The following is a 15,870-nucleotide window of genomic DNA, read 5'->3' as shown; positions in this document are numbered from 1 at the left end:
GCAATTTAAAAGGATATTTTTTGTAGCATTTCCTTTAGAATGTAGGTCACTTCAATTTGTCATGAATTGAAGATTATTTTGTCAAACTACATGATCTGACAGTAAAGCCGCAGTATTCTTGCAACTCGCATCGTTATGTGTACAGATACATAATATATACACACACACAAACCCTACTTGCATATTCCTTATGATGTGTACAGGCAAACTTTTTTTTATTTTTTTAAAGAAAGTGAGTACTCAATACAGAAGTAGATCTTTGTACGGAACTTATGAAATAGGACATTGGGGACAACTTTCTTACATGTGAGCATCCAAAGTTATAAAAAAAAAAAAAATCATCAAATGATATTTTGAGTGCTACACTAGGTGGGTATTTATACAATACTAAGCAATTAGTTTTAGAATGCATACATTGTGAAATATTTACAGATATGAAAAGTATGCCCTTATGTAAAACGCAGGCTGAGAATAACTTTAATGCAACATAAAATGTTACAATTTTCATGTTTTTCCACAGTACTAGATGAAAGCACATTTGCATTAGGAACTTACCAAAATTGTGGATATTTGAGTATATTCATTGTTGCATTACTGACTGTTATCATTCCTTCCTGCAGAAGTATTATGGCAGGCTTGACTTCCAGGGGCTATTTACACTTCCCCTTCTTGTCCTGGTAGATTCCCTCCCAAATGAACAATATCACATTTGTGCTATAATGGGAAGTTAGCTGGCACCATTTTATGATCCTTCTTTTTTTCACTGGTTCAGCTCAGCACAAAGGTGCTGCAACCCCCCCCCCCCACCCCCACGCCCATACACACACACACTGGATGACCCATTCCAAGGGAAAGAAACTAAACATAGGACCTCCAGAACTGCTTCTCAGGCTCTTGCTAAACCCTGATAAGGGTCTCTGTGAAGTAAAACGAAGATAGAAGTTGTTGAATTGGGTACCCAGCCCAATGACTAATGTCCAGTTAAAAGATGGGATGGAGGGAGGAAATGGTAGTACAACACTGACTGTACTTTAACATCTGCAATTATGTTAAGTTCCTGACAAAATTGTACTGTGTTTATCATTATAATTACTGGTGCAAAACCGACTCTTGGAAAAATTCTCAACGCTTATGAATCAGATGGTGGTTGAGCCCTGCAGAAGGAGGAGGCAACAGGCTCTGCAAAAAGGCTGTGGAAGCACTGCTTAGGAGAAGGTCCATACAGAGGACCAGTAGCTGCTTCCAGTGCAGACTGTCTGCTAAACCCTCTCACTCAGCAAAGAGGCAGTAGCTGCTCTTGTCCTTGTGGACTGGAACCTCTCACTGCCTGGAATTCACTTACCATGACAGGAGTAACAGAAGTGAGTGAAATGTGGTATTCCTTTTGAGTTGATCGACTTGATAACCACTCTCTCCTTCCCAACTTTGGTAAAGGTAATTAATAACTGATAAGACTTCTGATATGCATTCTTGTGTTCGACAGTCTTTGCTTTCTGTGGCTATACACTGAAGCAAGATTCTCTCATCTGTGTTGTGTGTGGATGACATAACACAGGAAGGCAAATAGTTAAAAAAACAGAAAAACGGCAGCAGCGGAATCACAGCAACACTGTTTTTATTGTAGATAAAGTAAGCGCTTTCGTCGGTGTACTCCACCAACTTCATCAGACAAATGACATAACATATAGTTTCAGTTTAAATACTTTGGCGTTCTGTGTTGCAAAATGTTTTTTCTGGGAATATCTCTTTAATTAAAAAAAATGGTTTTAATTGTGTAATTGATATGGCAGTTTGAAAGTATTTAAACTGCAACTATATGTTATGTCATTTGTCTGATGAAGTTGGTGGAGTACACCAACGAAAGCTCTTACTTTATCTACAATAAAAACAGTGTTGCTGTGGTTCCGCTGCTGCCGTTTTTCTGTTTTTTAACTGTTTTGGTTTCACAATTCGAGGGGTTTGTACAGGAAGGCAAATAGCCTGGTTCAAGGGTAGCTCTGCTATCAACTTATGCATGATGGAAGGCTTAGTCCACAATGTAACTGTCACTTGTGGAAGACCTGAAAAGGCTCCCGTCTGCAGATCCAGAATCCTTCTAACTGAGGTTAATGCCATCAGTAATGCAGTCTTCCAAGACGGACACTTGAGGAAAGCTGAAGTAGCAGACTCAGAAGGGGGCAAGATGGGGCAAGATGAGTTTCGCCATAATAAGATGTAGGTCCCAGGGTGGAGCGACTTCTTTTCTAGGTGGTCTTAAATGCAACAGCCCTTTAAGGGGCTGCTTTACTGGTGACTGAATAATGTGGTGAATCCACTTGCAGATATGCTGAAATGGCCAAGGCACAGAATTCTGTTAAGTCTCACAACAGGTCAGTTTCGTACAGGTCTCTCAGGTAAGTGAGAAAGCAGCACCTGGGCAGGAGTTGAGTACTGCTCTCTACTGAGGTATCAGGGAAGAACCTTTTCCATTTAAGTATGATTTCCTTGAATTTGATTTCTTAGCCTTCAAGACGCACAGCACATCTTCAGAAAACATGTGCCTGAAAGGGATGACTGCTACATTATCCACACTTATGGCTTAAAGTTTTCATGTTGGTGTGAATTATGGACATCCTAGTTAGGGCTAAGAGATCAACATCTTTTTGAGCACAGCCTCAGCTTTTGATCCAAACAGGAAGTCCTTGTTCAGGGGTGCTTCCAGCAGGTTGGACATGACATGGTCTGGGAAGTCTGCTCTCTAAGCCAAGCACGCTTCTAATGACAAAAGCGGAGACTGCAGCTCAGCTGGAGGTCTCCACAGCATCAAAGTCCCAGTATAGAGTGTCTAGCCACTTGGGAGCTAGAACGGCAAATGTTCAACAATTTCTAGGAAATGTTCTTGCACTCCAGGGAAGATGTCTTTTGCTTCATTTGATTTAAAATATTTGGTGGTATTTGATCATATGAAACTGGCAGTTAAGGGTCCTCATGGCTAGGGTAGCAGAAGTGTAAACTTTTTTTTACCAAACCCATCAAGGGCCTTGCTTTCTTTGTCAACAGGTAAAGTATTTTTTGAAAAGCTGGCCCTAGCTCCTTTGGGTCCTGGACTGGCATCCTCTGGATCAGTAGAAGGATTCTTGAAGAGGTATTTATGCAAGTTCAAGACCCAGTGAAACCAGTCTGGTTTTCGAAGTGCTGTAGGAAGAGATTCTAGATTCAAAGAAGAATCCATAAAAACATCCTCTACAACCTCGAACACAGGAGGAATAGTCAAAGGTTTGTGTTCTGGCAGGTCAAAGCACTCCCTAACCCTCTTTTTTGATTGTGGGCATTCCTAGGCCTTCCACTGGAAATGTTGCCTCTTGGCATGCAAAAGTGATGTCTTCAGGAGGTGAATCTGAAGCCAGATTCTCTTTACAATCTGAATCTTCAAAAGAAGTATGGAAGGGTCCTTCCAAAAAAGACAGATTCCTCCTGGTCAGAAATCTCATCAGAATCAGGAGGCTCAGAGAAAACTTCAGGGTAGGATCCCTCATCCCTTTCCCTGGGGAAGACTACAAAGGGGATTGCACAGCTTTGACTAAAGAAATAAGGTCTTCAGCTAACCTCACCAGGTCTTGCTGATAACCCTGTGCATAGAGCCGGCAGGCCGAAGCATAAAGCTTGAGGCTGAATCCTTCTTAGAGGTAGCTCTGGCCTTGGGCCTAGGTACATCTGCAATCCTGATGCCAGTCTCTCTGTAAGAATGAACCAATGTAGGCTGATGCCACAAAGGGATGTCACTGGTAAAATATCACTTGTTGGAAGCCGAGGTCTGCTGATCGACCCCGAACTCAACCAAAGAACTAAAATTCAAGGCCCGTGCAGAAGCTGAGGGACCTGATGGCATGTCAGACTCCAAACAGGTCTCAACAGAAACCTGTGCCACCACCTCAGTAACAGAAGAGGGCTGCGAAAGTGCCTCACCTTGCTCAGTGATAACGAGCCTTGTGGGGACTGGAAGACGGAGAATGACTGTCAATGTAGGTCCTAAGCTTGGGTCTTTTTTCCTTGTCCTTCACACGCTTAGAGAGCGCAACCTCGGGACAACCTGTGGACGCCATCAGATAATGTGAAGTAGATGGGAGACCAAGATGCCTAGTTAAGATTTCCGCCCTACACCTAATAGTCCTACAGTTGAAACAGGTGCAGAAATGACAATTAGGAACATCATGATCAGGGCCTAGACAGGTGACACATAAGTTCATAGGTAGGTACAAGGCTACCGGCCCAAGGGCCTAAGTAAGCCTAGCCAGCAAGGTTCCCTGGCTTACGCCACCCAAGAAAGTTAATTTCCTGTGCCCCTGTCGAGCACAGCCACAGAAGTGATCCCAAGGGTGTATTTCCTATTTCCCATCCACTCATCAAGATTTTTCTTGACGAGTGCTAATGAGGAACTTTGCTTGACAAAACTGGGTAGCTTGTTCCAGAGTATAGGAAGTCTCTGGGACAGAAATGTATCCCTCCAGCATGTCCTGTTTATTGTGGTGACAAGGTTTAGGTCCCTAGAGCATGTAGCTTGGAGGGAGTGGGATTTCTTTAGGTGTAGCATGTCCAACAGCTCTGGGTTTAACATAGCTTTATGTGTTATCTCCTCAGAGTAGGTGATATGCTACAGAGTAAAGCTGGATTTTTTTGAGACGGTCGGTGTAGGGCATCTGTTTGAGGCCAGTAATCCTCTTTGTGAGGTACTTCTGTGGCCTTTCCAGCTGCTGCAGATGTCTTGTGAGGTACATACCAAAAGGGGCGTTGTACTCTATAATGGGTCTAAAGAGTGCAGCGTAGAGGGGAACAATGACCTCTTTTTTCCTGGAAGAAAAACCTTTTGTGATGAGGTGTGCCACACAGAAGGATTTCCTGACTACTGTGGCGATGTGATTATCAAAGGAGCAACTACTGTCCACCTGGGTCCCAAGGTCTCATCACACATTCGGCATTAAGTAGACTGCCGTTTATGTGGTAGTTCATGGGTACAGAGTTTTTACCAAAGGGGATGACAATGAACTTTTTGGCATGGAGCTTGAGGTCATGCCTCTGACACCAGGCATCTGTCTCAGTGAGGCCCTTCTGTAGGATGTCCACATCATTTGTGGACTCAACTATGGCTCCTAGTTTGCAGTCATCTGTGAACTTCATTAGCCCGAGGCCTTCTGTGTTAGCCTGTACTTCAGAGAAGTAGATACCAAACAGGAGAGGTCCCAGGACTGAACCCTGTGGTACTCCACTTGTCACTGGTTTGAAGTCAGATTTGGAGTCTGCAACTTTTACAGTGTGGGTTCTGTCAGTGAGCCAGTTGGCAACCCATCTTGTGATGTAGGGATATATATACCTAGTTTAGTGAGTTTAGTTATAATTCCAGAATGGGGGATGGTGTTGAAAGCCTTGGCGAGGTCAACATAGGCTGTGTGAACCACCTTACCCTCGTCTACGGCTTTGGTGACTGCCTCAAACAAGTCAATCAGGTTCAGAAGGCATGATCTGCCTTTCAGTAACCCGAACTGGGTGGGGTCCAGAGTTTCGAGGTTGCCAATTTCTTTGTTTAAGAGTTCCATGATGATACATTCCATGGCCTTGCAGACCAGGCTCGTCAGGCTAATAGGGCAATAGTTCCCAGGATCAGTGGTGGCTCCCCCTTTGTGGAGTGAGATAACTGTTGCTGTGCGCCACTCGGTGGGCACAAAGCCTGACATGAAACTATGATTGAACATGGTACTTAGGTGGGGAGACAGTTCGTTCTGAAGTTCATGTAAAAAGCAGCCTGGGATGTTGTCCGGTCCCATGGATGCTGTGTTTTTGGTTTTATAGAGTGCAGCTTTTACCTGAAGAGATGTGATTACAGGGACTTTGCATTCTTCCTGTATAGATATGGGCCCTTTAGGGGGTGAGAGGGGGGTAAAGTTAGCACTGAACCTATCTGCCAGGATGTTGGCAATAACAGTTGGTTCTGTAATTTTCGTGCCTTTGTGCTGTAACTCAGATTTGGGTGTTGCCATTGAGATTCTTGACATAGCTATAGAATGCTTTGTGGTTGCCCTTAGAATCAGTGGTGATTTTGTTTTCGTAGCTAGCTTTGGAGGATCTTATAAGGGATCTCAGCTTCTTACTGAGGCTGATCAGGAAGCTCCTCCATTCATGGGATTTTACTCTCTTTTGCAACAGTTTCTTCCTTCTGTTGTAGAGTTTGTTTATGGCAGGGGACCACCAGATTGGCTTCCTTTTTTTGGAGGATAGCATCTTGGTTATTTTTGGGATAGCATGATCCATGCACTCTTGTAAGTGCTTATAGAGTGCATTTGTGTAGGATTCAGCAGTCGTAACTGTAATGTCCATCTGCATGGGTGTCATGAAGTTCACCACTTCTGTCTGAAGCATGAAGTTGGCTTTGGAGAATTTTTTACCGTGGTTTCCTTAATGGTGGGTGGGGGCAGGATGCGGATATCTAGGGTGATTAGTTTATGGTCGGATCTGACCAACAAGGAGTTGACTTCAGGTGTGGAACACCAGTCACTCATGTTGGTAATGACTAGGTCTAGGATACTGCTCTCCCTGTTGGGGGAGTGGATAAGTTGATCCAGGGCATTGGAATTATGAATTCCAGAAAGCGTTGAGCAAAGGAGTTGGTACATGAGTAGTTTTTCCAGTTAATGGTGGGGTTGTTGAAATCGCCCATTATTAGGGTGTTTGGTTGAACCCTAATATTTTCCAGTATATCAAGAAAAGAGAAGTGGGAATCCTGGCACATGGTGGGGGATTCTGTAGCAAGCTACAATTTGGATTGCAGTTTTGCCCAGAGTTAGTTGCACTTGGATAACCTCGGATGCATTATGCTGTGCAACTAGCCTGGAGGTGTGGATATCCTTAATGAATATGGACACACCTCCGCCTTTGGTGTTCTGATCCAGGTTAGATGGCCGAAAAGTGTGGTATGAGTTATAGCCTGGTAATGCAGATGTGCTCTCTAGAGCCTTGAACCAGGTCTCAGTCACTGCACAGATATCGATGTTCTCCATTTTAAGGAGTGCCTCGAGTGAGTGCATTTTGAGATTTGGACTTCTAGCACTGAGTAGAATTACCCTCAGTTTTTGCTTGCCTGTTCCTGTTACGGTGGTGAAGTTGTCATTTGGACCTTGCCTAAAAAAGGCACTATAGAGGCAGTAAGACCCTTAGCCAGTATCCGGAATCCCAGGGGCGACAGATGCAGGCCATCTCTGGCAAATCATCATGGTCTGTCGACAATGTCATCCCAGGCAGACAGATACTGGATCCCCTTAGAATGACACCAGAAGCTTAACCAATTGTTGAAGTAGATAATTTTGTTCTTGTACTGCGGTATCATTCTGGGCGAAGGCAGTATGCTACTCAGGGCTACAGTCATACCTGCATGGGCTACAAGATCGGAGAAGCTCTTCCATGTCTCTTTTCATGTAGTCCAGGGAGGTACATCTCAGGTCATTCACATCAACTTGGACAATGACAGAGTCATAGTTGCACTTGTTGTGGAGTGAGCTGAGTGCATGGGTTATGTGGCAGATCCTGGCACCCGAGAGGCAGCTGACAGTAACTTTCTCCTTGTTTAGCCTGGTGAGTGGGACATCAGTGTGCCTGACTATAGCGTCACCTATGACTAGTGTGTTGGGTACGTTGTTTTGCCTTATGGGCTGTGGTTTATTGGCACACTGAGCCTGTGGGCTATGTGTCATTTGGGTTGTGTTGGGGGGTGGAGGTTGCTTGCATTTCTGCTTTGGAGGTCTCAGTTGCTTGAGCAGATTATTATTGAGAGCCTCTGCAAATGTTTTTGTATTTCTATGTGTGTATTTTGGTGGTGTAGGTTTAGTGGGACTATGTAATGAGTGTGGTGTGGTGCAAGTGTTTACCTTCTCCTCTTGACTGTCAAGTTCAGTCTTGGTTGGAGAGAGCTTTACCTCCAGTTTGGCTAGATATGTGCATCTCTCACAGGTTGTTGGGTTGGGTGCTAGGAGAAGAGGGTTGTCTGTATACATGAGGCAATTGCTACACTGCCCTAAGATGCCCAGACAGCAAATGAAGTCTTCATATGGGATTTGCTTACCACAGCGGAGACAGTTGTTAACCTTATCTGACATGGGTTAAATGAAGAAAAAAAAAAACAAAAAAGAGTTCTCCAATGAGGTACTTAGCTTTCAGACAACTTCTCTCTGGTGTGGACCTACTGATGCACTGAAATACTGCTACAGGCTCCAACGGCAAGAAAAGACTGATATCATGGCATTGGCTGGCTCCCTATATACCCAAGTGTACTGACGTCAGATAGCACGTTTGCCAGCTTGAGGAGGAGGGAGATTTTTACTCTGGTAGTCGGGCCAGCCAAGGGCTTACATGGCAGGAAATCCCACAAGTCAGGACTGCAACAGTGAAAGATGTTCTGCTTTTGTCAGATTCAGCAAGAGGAACAGCCAAAGTTGCAAGGGTTAAAAGTGAGCTACTAATAGCCTTTTTGACCTGTCCTCCTCTGTCTTCTTTACTACCATGAGAACTAAGGATATTAGGGGGAAAGCATACAAAACAAATCTGCCCATTTTATGGAGAAGGCATCTTCCAGAGTTTGTATTGCGGTGCAATATTTGCTCAATTATTTGTTTTTTGGAGAGGCAAACAAGTCTACATCTAGTGTACTTCACTTGTCAACTATGTCCAGAAACACATACTTGTTTAGCATGGAGGCACACAGTACCCTGGTGCAACATCATCTTGAATGCCTTAATGGTTAGAATCACTGCAATTATCTCCTTTATGCTCTTGTGCCCTCTCCTAAATGCTCTGCCCAAAGTCCATAGACTCTCAGCTCCCTCCACATATGCTTCCCAGGTCAAGTCTGAGGAGTTTGTCGCGAGATCCTGGGATTCCAGTGTTAGCTAGAATGGTATACTCAACTTGACGCAAACTTGGTTTATCTATTACAAAAATTAATTTTTTGATGCAGGGATTGAGCATGTTGGTACCACCTGTTTCTCATGTACCACTTCAGTTTCATCACATGCAGTCTTGTCAGGGCAGAGGAGCAAAGTTTTACAGAAGAAGTTTCTAACATACCTAGATGCAGGAGAATGAAAAATATCCTTGACAAATTGCATGCTTCTCCTGTCTTCCTTTAAACACCTTTTCTGTATTAGTGTGTGTGTGTGTGTGTGTGTGTGTGTGTGTGTGTGTGTGTGTGCGCGTGTGTGCGTGTGTGTGTGTGTGGAGGGGGATGAAAAGAGAAGCTCCTGGCTCTTCCAGACCCTCTGCCTTTAGTCTCAGTTAGCTAAGGAAGGACTCCTGATACTTTATCAAGTGAGACTGGCAGTTTATGGCCCTAACAATCAGTCAAGCTGAAGTGTAAGCATTTTTCTCAAAGAAGATGAGAATTCTGCTCTCCCTGTCATTGGGAACGGGGTACCCTTACTGGAACCCAAGGACATAACTAATGAAATCAACAAAAAGGGCTCTTAAACAGATGTGCTTGTAGAAGTCATGGACCCTACAGAAATAGTCTGTTTTTTTCTGGAAAAAAAGGGGAAGATAATTTGGTTGCATGGATGAATGGGTAAATGCACCATCCATGATGTCAAAGGCTGAATGACTTGGCAAAACGTTTAGGTTCAGGCATACCTAGAAAAATTCCTGTACATAATCTGGGCCCGAGAAAATATTCCTTGACCTCCCATTTAAGGTCTCTCTAACTCTCTAAAGGTTATCCCCAAATGAAACATCGTCTAGAGCTGAAGCAGAAGGTGTCCTCAGTGTGTAACTGCAGGTAGGAAAATTGAGAAATCTGGTCAATATATGCCAATTCATCTATGTCTGAGTCTTAGATGTCAGAATCACTCTGGGGAGATAACACCCTTCTTTTGGAGAACAGACCCCTTATACCTCATCACAGTTTGGCCATCTTAGGCCAGTATGAGGAGACGGAAGGCACAAACAGCCTAGACTGAGACAAGCAAGCTTTTATCTACTTTGGCTGGGCATCTATGGCCTACGTTTGTAAGCACAGTCCACTAGGGAGGTCTCAGTTCATGGGCAGATGCCCCAGACCTCAGTACAGTCTCCTTTGACTTTTTCAAGTATAAACAGTGTCAGGATGCCACACTTTGCTGAGCTAAAACAATACAGACATCAAACTCTGAGGTGCTAGGAGAAGCCTCAAGACGGGCCAACAGAAAAGTGTTTTCAATTTGTGAGGACATGTTCAGGGCCAACAGCATGGTGGCCTCCTGAGGGGTCACAACACAGGTTTTAACAGTAACAGGCTCTGGGTAATGGGGCAGTGAAGTTGCCTAACAAAGTCTTCAAACCTAATGGGGACTATCTGACTCTGATGTAAAGAAGTCAGTCTCAAAAACTTTGTTCTCCATTTGTCACTATGAGTATTTTTTTTCTTATGTAGGTCAGAGGAAGAGTCAGCAGGTGACAAGGAGGACCAGAATCAGACATACGCTCTTTTCAAAGACAAGTACTTCCACAGAGAAAATACACTGCATATTAAGGTTTTATATATAAATGAAGGACAAGGACATGGCAGACAATTTAGCACATCATGAAGAACACCGGGGACAGTCTGGCACGTCATGCTCTAGACACAAAAAAAATACACAGTTCATGTAAATCTTTGGGTGGAATCCATTTACTAAAGTGATATACTAGTAACCACTCATAGGTTGCCCAATGTAAGGTAAAACTCCAATGGCAAAGGAAACATGGCAGACTCCACCAGCAGACCACAACTGAAACGAACAGGCTTGAAACAGCACAGCTAAATAAACAAGAATAGTTTAATTGCTAAGCCCTTTCACCTTCAGTCCATTCATTTCAATTGTGGTCTGCTGGAGGAGTCTGGTGTGTTTCCTTTGTCACTGAAGTACTAACATAGTATATACAGTAATCTTGGAAACACACATCTGCAGCTGCCAATAGCAAACGCACGCAAGAGAAAAATAAGTTAAGAACTTTTTTCCCCAATAACGTACTTATCGGAAACTCTGAAATCAGGCCAGTCTGATGGATGATAATGTAGCTGAAGGCTCAGGCAGTTCATCAAAGGGTGCCAATAAAAATCTGAAGACAGTGCCCGTTAAAGACCTCTAATATCATTTAGTTCATGTGGAAGGGAGTCTAGCAGGCCAAAAGGAGGTAGAAAAAAAGGACTAAAATTCGGGCCAGCCACTGGATTTATGCAAGCAGGAATTCCTGGAGTCAGGACTACAACAATGAATATTACAATGGACAGCAAGTGATAATCTTTCCAGCATCAAACAAAACTGTATACACTCACTTGGCTTATCCCATCCTGACACTTCACAAGATGTCCCATAATAGTGTGTAACTCAGAGACTTACAGAAACAGTATGGAAAATGTTAACTGACCACAGACTGTTTATATGTCTAACATTACACAATCAGTGCATATCATAACAGCATCATTTTTTATTTATTTTCCTCTGGGATTTGTTACACAATGTCTCTCAATTACCTGTAACATACTTAAATAGTGCATATTTTTAATAACAGGAAACAAAATTACATTTTTGTGAGTATACTCCCCCTTACAGTAGATGCCTGAATAAAAGTACCATACCTGCAACGTTACCTCTCTATAGAGGCAGACACCCACCCTTCCTGTCTTTCTTTCAGAGCTTTCAATGTACCACGAATGATGTTCTTCTAAGAAAAGTGGCAGTAATTCACATCTTCAAGTTCTTTTTTTGAGAGGTTGTTCACTTAAAAAATAAACCTAGGATGGAGGCAAGAGATTTCTCTGTAGTCCTCAGCCTAATTAGCCATGAATGTACCCAAAGTATACCTCTTTGACCTTAAGTAAGATCACTGAAACTATCCTGAGTCCACAAAAAAATAAAAATTAAAATCTTCACTCCTTCAGTCTTACAGAAGAGAGAGCTGGAGAGCGAAGAAAGGGAGAATGAAGGAAAGCAGAAAGAAAGAGTAAGGCCTAAGCTCTCCATTCCAAAAGGGAAGACAGAGAACCCCCCTCAAATCCCTTTCCACCCCAGCAGACTGAAAAGAGTTACCACCAACAACACAGCAGTGATCCTGCTATTTCAACATCTACTGTTACAGCGAGTGCAGTCGTACAACTGTCAACACGTCAGTGGTGTGTTACCACAGTGGGAGTTGGTGGTCAGACCATGCCCTGAAAAACAACTGTGGCAAACCACACCCAGCTACTGCACTGAATATCCAGCTTGCAATACTTGAAAAAGCTACGTATGATGGCGCAAGTGGCTGCCTTACAGATACTCGGAGCTAAAACACTTAAAATAAGGCTGTTGTCATAGTTGCTGGCCTACTAAAGTGGCCTCCACCTTTCACTCCAGGGTTTCCCCATGAGTCTTATAACAAGACATAACAGGGTTAGTGATAATGTTTACTTTGATAAAAAGCCTACCCTGTCTACCTGGTACAAATACAACATCCAGTGTTCCTTCTACATATATTATCTCATTTGCTCATCATCAGGTACAATATCCTCCCTCTCTCTCTCTCTTGTTCAAGCGACTAGGGTTGACTTTGCCAACTCTATCTCAGCTTTACACATGAAAGGGGGTTCAGGTCCAAGGCTCATCCTTTCACTGTCCCTTTGAAAATGTATCTTTCACTTTATTCTCATTCCCAAATCTTTCCTAAACCTTCTCTCATAGACTTTGACAGTTATCACAAAATATTTTATATTGCAAATGATCCTTTAACAGCATACTCTGTCCTAGACTCAACTAAAAACTTTACCAGAATGGATCTTTCACTGAGGACTCTCCTGTTCCCTTCCCCCCCCTTCCTGTTTCTGCTTGCCGTTACTCTTCCCCGATAGGGAAGGCAACCTATAACCTGCAATCCAAACTCATGCACAGTTTAATCACATTCTAACATCTTTCCTTCCAGAGTTAAGTGCACCCAAAACTTTGGTTCCTTTGCTAATTTCCTCCTGGAAATTCAAGCCTCAACATGCCTATTTTCTATACCTCTACTTGCAGACATTTCAGTTGATAAAATCTTCATTTCTCCATTCCAACAATGACTTAGACCTTAGATCACCTTCTGCTACATTACGAATATAATATTCTGCACATCTGTGTGTCTCACTATTTTCTTTAATGAGCTATATCCAAAATCATAGTCTTTCTGTATCTCTTGAAACCCCCCTTGTTTCATCAGCACCCTTTTCAACTTTGACTTACGATTGATCTTGTGCTCAAATTTTACATTGATCTTTATATACATATATATGTGTGTGTGTGTGTGTGTGTGTGTGTATATACGTATATCGACATACATATACATATATATGTGTGTGTGTGTGTGTGTATATACGTATATCGACATACATATACACATATGTGTGTGTGTGTATATACATATATCGACATACATATATGTGTGTGTGTGTGTATAGATACATACATATAAATATACACACATATCTATATATGTGTATATTACACACAAGCACATCTATATATATATATATATATATATATATATATATATACATATACACATACACACAATATACACATATACACAATACACACACACTTTATATATATATATATATATATATATATATATATATATACACACAGATATACACATAGACACACACACGCATACAGCTAATGAAATATATATGTGTATATATATATATATATATATATATATATATATATATATATCACGTCAGGACACCCTCAAATATGATTTTGTGGGACTTGCACAAGTGGCATGCATGGCTGAGGATACTTAAGCCCTAATATGGTACAGATCTTGATACTTGCTATCACTGGTAAATGTTCCTGCGTTTTCTTGCCATTTGTTTTTCTTTGCTGAAATTTCTGCATTTGAGACGTATAGAAGAAAAAGGGAAAGCTATCTGCTAGATCAGTAGGACTGTTTTCTCATTTCTTCTTCCAATTATTCGGCTGCAAGAGCTAAGTGCTTCTGTTTTCAACGAAAGACCAAATTCTGAATTTGTTCTCTCTACTTATATTACTATTACTAAGGATGCCTGTATAAGCCCACATACAACAGGCATGCCCAACAAGGAGCAAATCTAACTCCTTTGATCTTTATCTTCTAAATATACTGTTACCTTACATAAATATCCTCAAAGTACCTTACCTGACTACAGAGAGACTTCATGTTAGTGACATCACTGCCTTGAGAGTTCCTGAGTTTATCATTGCCCTTAATTTAATTCATCATTAGACATCCACATTTCACAGACGCTGAAACAGATAATGCCACAGTCTCGTTTGACAGAGGCTTTCAGGACTTGCAAAATTCTGTGAAGCTCCTTTCCCTTTAATGTCAATTAATGTTGCATTAAATGCCTCAAGGTAGTTCATTTCTTAATGCATTTTATAGAGTTTTCCTTCCAGGCTTAAGTCTCAAACAGTGAACTATGTGCACCACCTCCCATACAGTACAGTTGTGTACACTTACCATAAATGTAGATGTTAGAGTGTATTCACTGTTGCAGTCCTCACATATGGGTTATCCGGCTCCTGGTAGCCCTCAGTCAGCCCGAATACCAGAATCCTTGGTATATGACGTCGGCTGCCGCTGGTTGTAAAACTGACGTCAGTACGTCAGGTATAAAGGGTGGCAGGTCTGTGGAGGGTCTGAAGACGAAATAGCAGCCTGCGGCATGAAGGACTCCATAAAGGTCTTGGCAGAGGCTTGCGGCTGAAAATCTGTGGACTGCAGGGGCTGCGAAAGCATCTCACTGACTACCTCTGTGCTGCCGACCAATTTCACCAGTGCGTCGTCAGTAGATTTAACCCTAGGCCTGTCGCGGTCCTTGTCTTTGCATTTCCTAGGAAGATCCAAAGTCAGGAGACCAGAAGACGCCATACTGACAAACTTAGGCCAGACTCCAAAATGCTTATACAAAATCTTAAGTCTAGGGCGTATGGTACGCGGGTTAAAGAAGCACAGAGATCACAGTTAGGGATGTCGTGCTCAAGGCCCAAACAAGTTATACAATAGGAATGGAAATCACGGTGCGGAATCTGTTTTCCACAGGCAAGACAGTTATTAACTTTATCTGACATTTGTTAAAGCAAGAAAAGAGGATCCCCAAAGGGGTACTTATATGAAGGCGTCTTCAACTTGGTAGTCAGAAAGCGAAACAAAGGGAAACGGCAGACTGGCACTAGTGCGAATTGCATCTGCTTCGGGATCCGCGGCAAGAAAGTCTGAGGAAATGCCGTTGGCTGACTCCCTTTATACCTGATGTACTGACATCAGTTTTATAACCGGCGGCAGCCAACATCATATACCAAGGACTCTGGTATTCGGGCCGACTGAGGGCTACCAGGAACCGGAAAACCCATATGTGAGGACTACAACAGTGAAACACGAAGAACATCCTCCTTTTTTCTGGATGCAATCCCTTTACTTATGAGATGAACCAAGTAAAAGGCTTTTCTGACCACTGTTGCTACATGATGATCGAATGTGAGATTTTTGTCAACCTGAGTACCCAGGTCTCTCACCACAGGTTGTGTGCTTAGGGGTTGCCATTTTTGTTCATATATCACATCTCAGAGTAGCAGAAAGATTAGCAGTCACTTTATTCCAGCTAAAATGAGTCCACTGGCCAGTCCACCATCAGCACAGGCAGGCACTTTTTAAGGCCCAGTCAGATCATCAAGCTTCTTCAAATACCAATTTTCAGTAGACCCGGGTAGAGAGGCTCCAAAAAATGTATGCAATCTTAAGTTTATGATTTCTAAAATACAGTTAAGTGTAACCATAAAGTACAGTTTTGTACCTACCATAAATGTAGATGTTCGAGTGCTAATACAGCTGCAGTAATCA

The 15,870-nt window shown here is 42.6% G+C and overlaps 1 protein-coding gene across 3 annotated transcripts in view; it reads right to left on the bottom strand.

The window, feature by feature from the left end:
• Window positions 1-15,870, bottom strand: part of LOC122796716 (desmoplakin) — a 1,113,853-nt gene that overhangs the window by 759,798 nt on the left and 338,185 nt on the right. The gene's annotated exons all lie outside the window — the stretch shown is intronic.

The sequence above is a fragment of the Protopterus annectens genome, chromosome 3.part0 (genome assembly GCF_019279795.1).
Source record: "Protopterus annectens isolate FY-2018-M chromosome 3.part0, PAN1.0, whole genome shotgun sequence".
Classification (NCBI taxonomy): Eukaryota; Metazoa; Chordata; order Ceratodontiformes; family Protopteridae; genus Protopterus; species Protopterus annectens.
The sequence above is the reverse complement of the archived record's forward strand: the minus strand, read 5'-3'. Positions and strand labels throughout refer to the sequence as shown.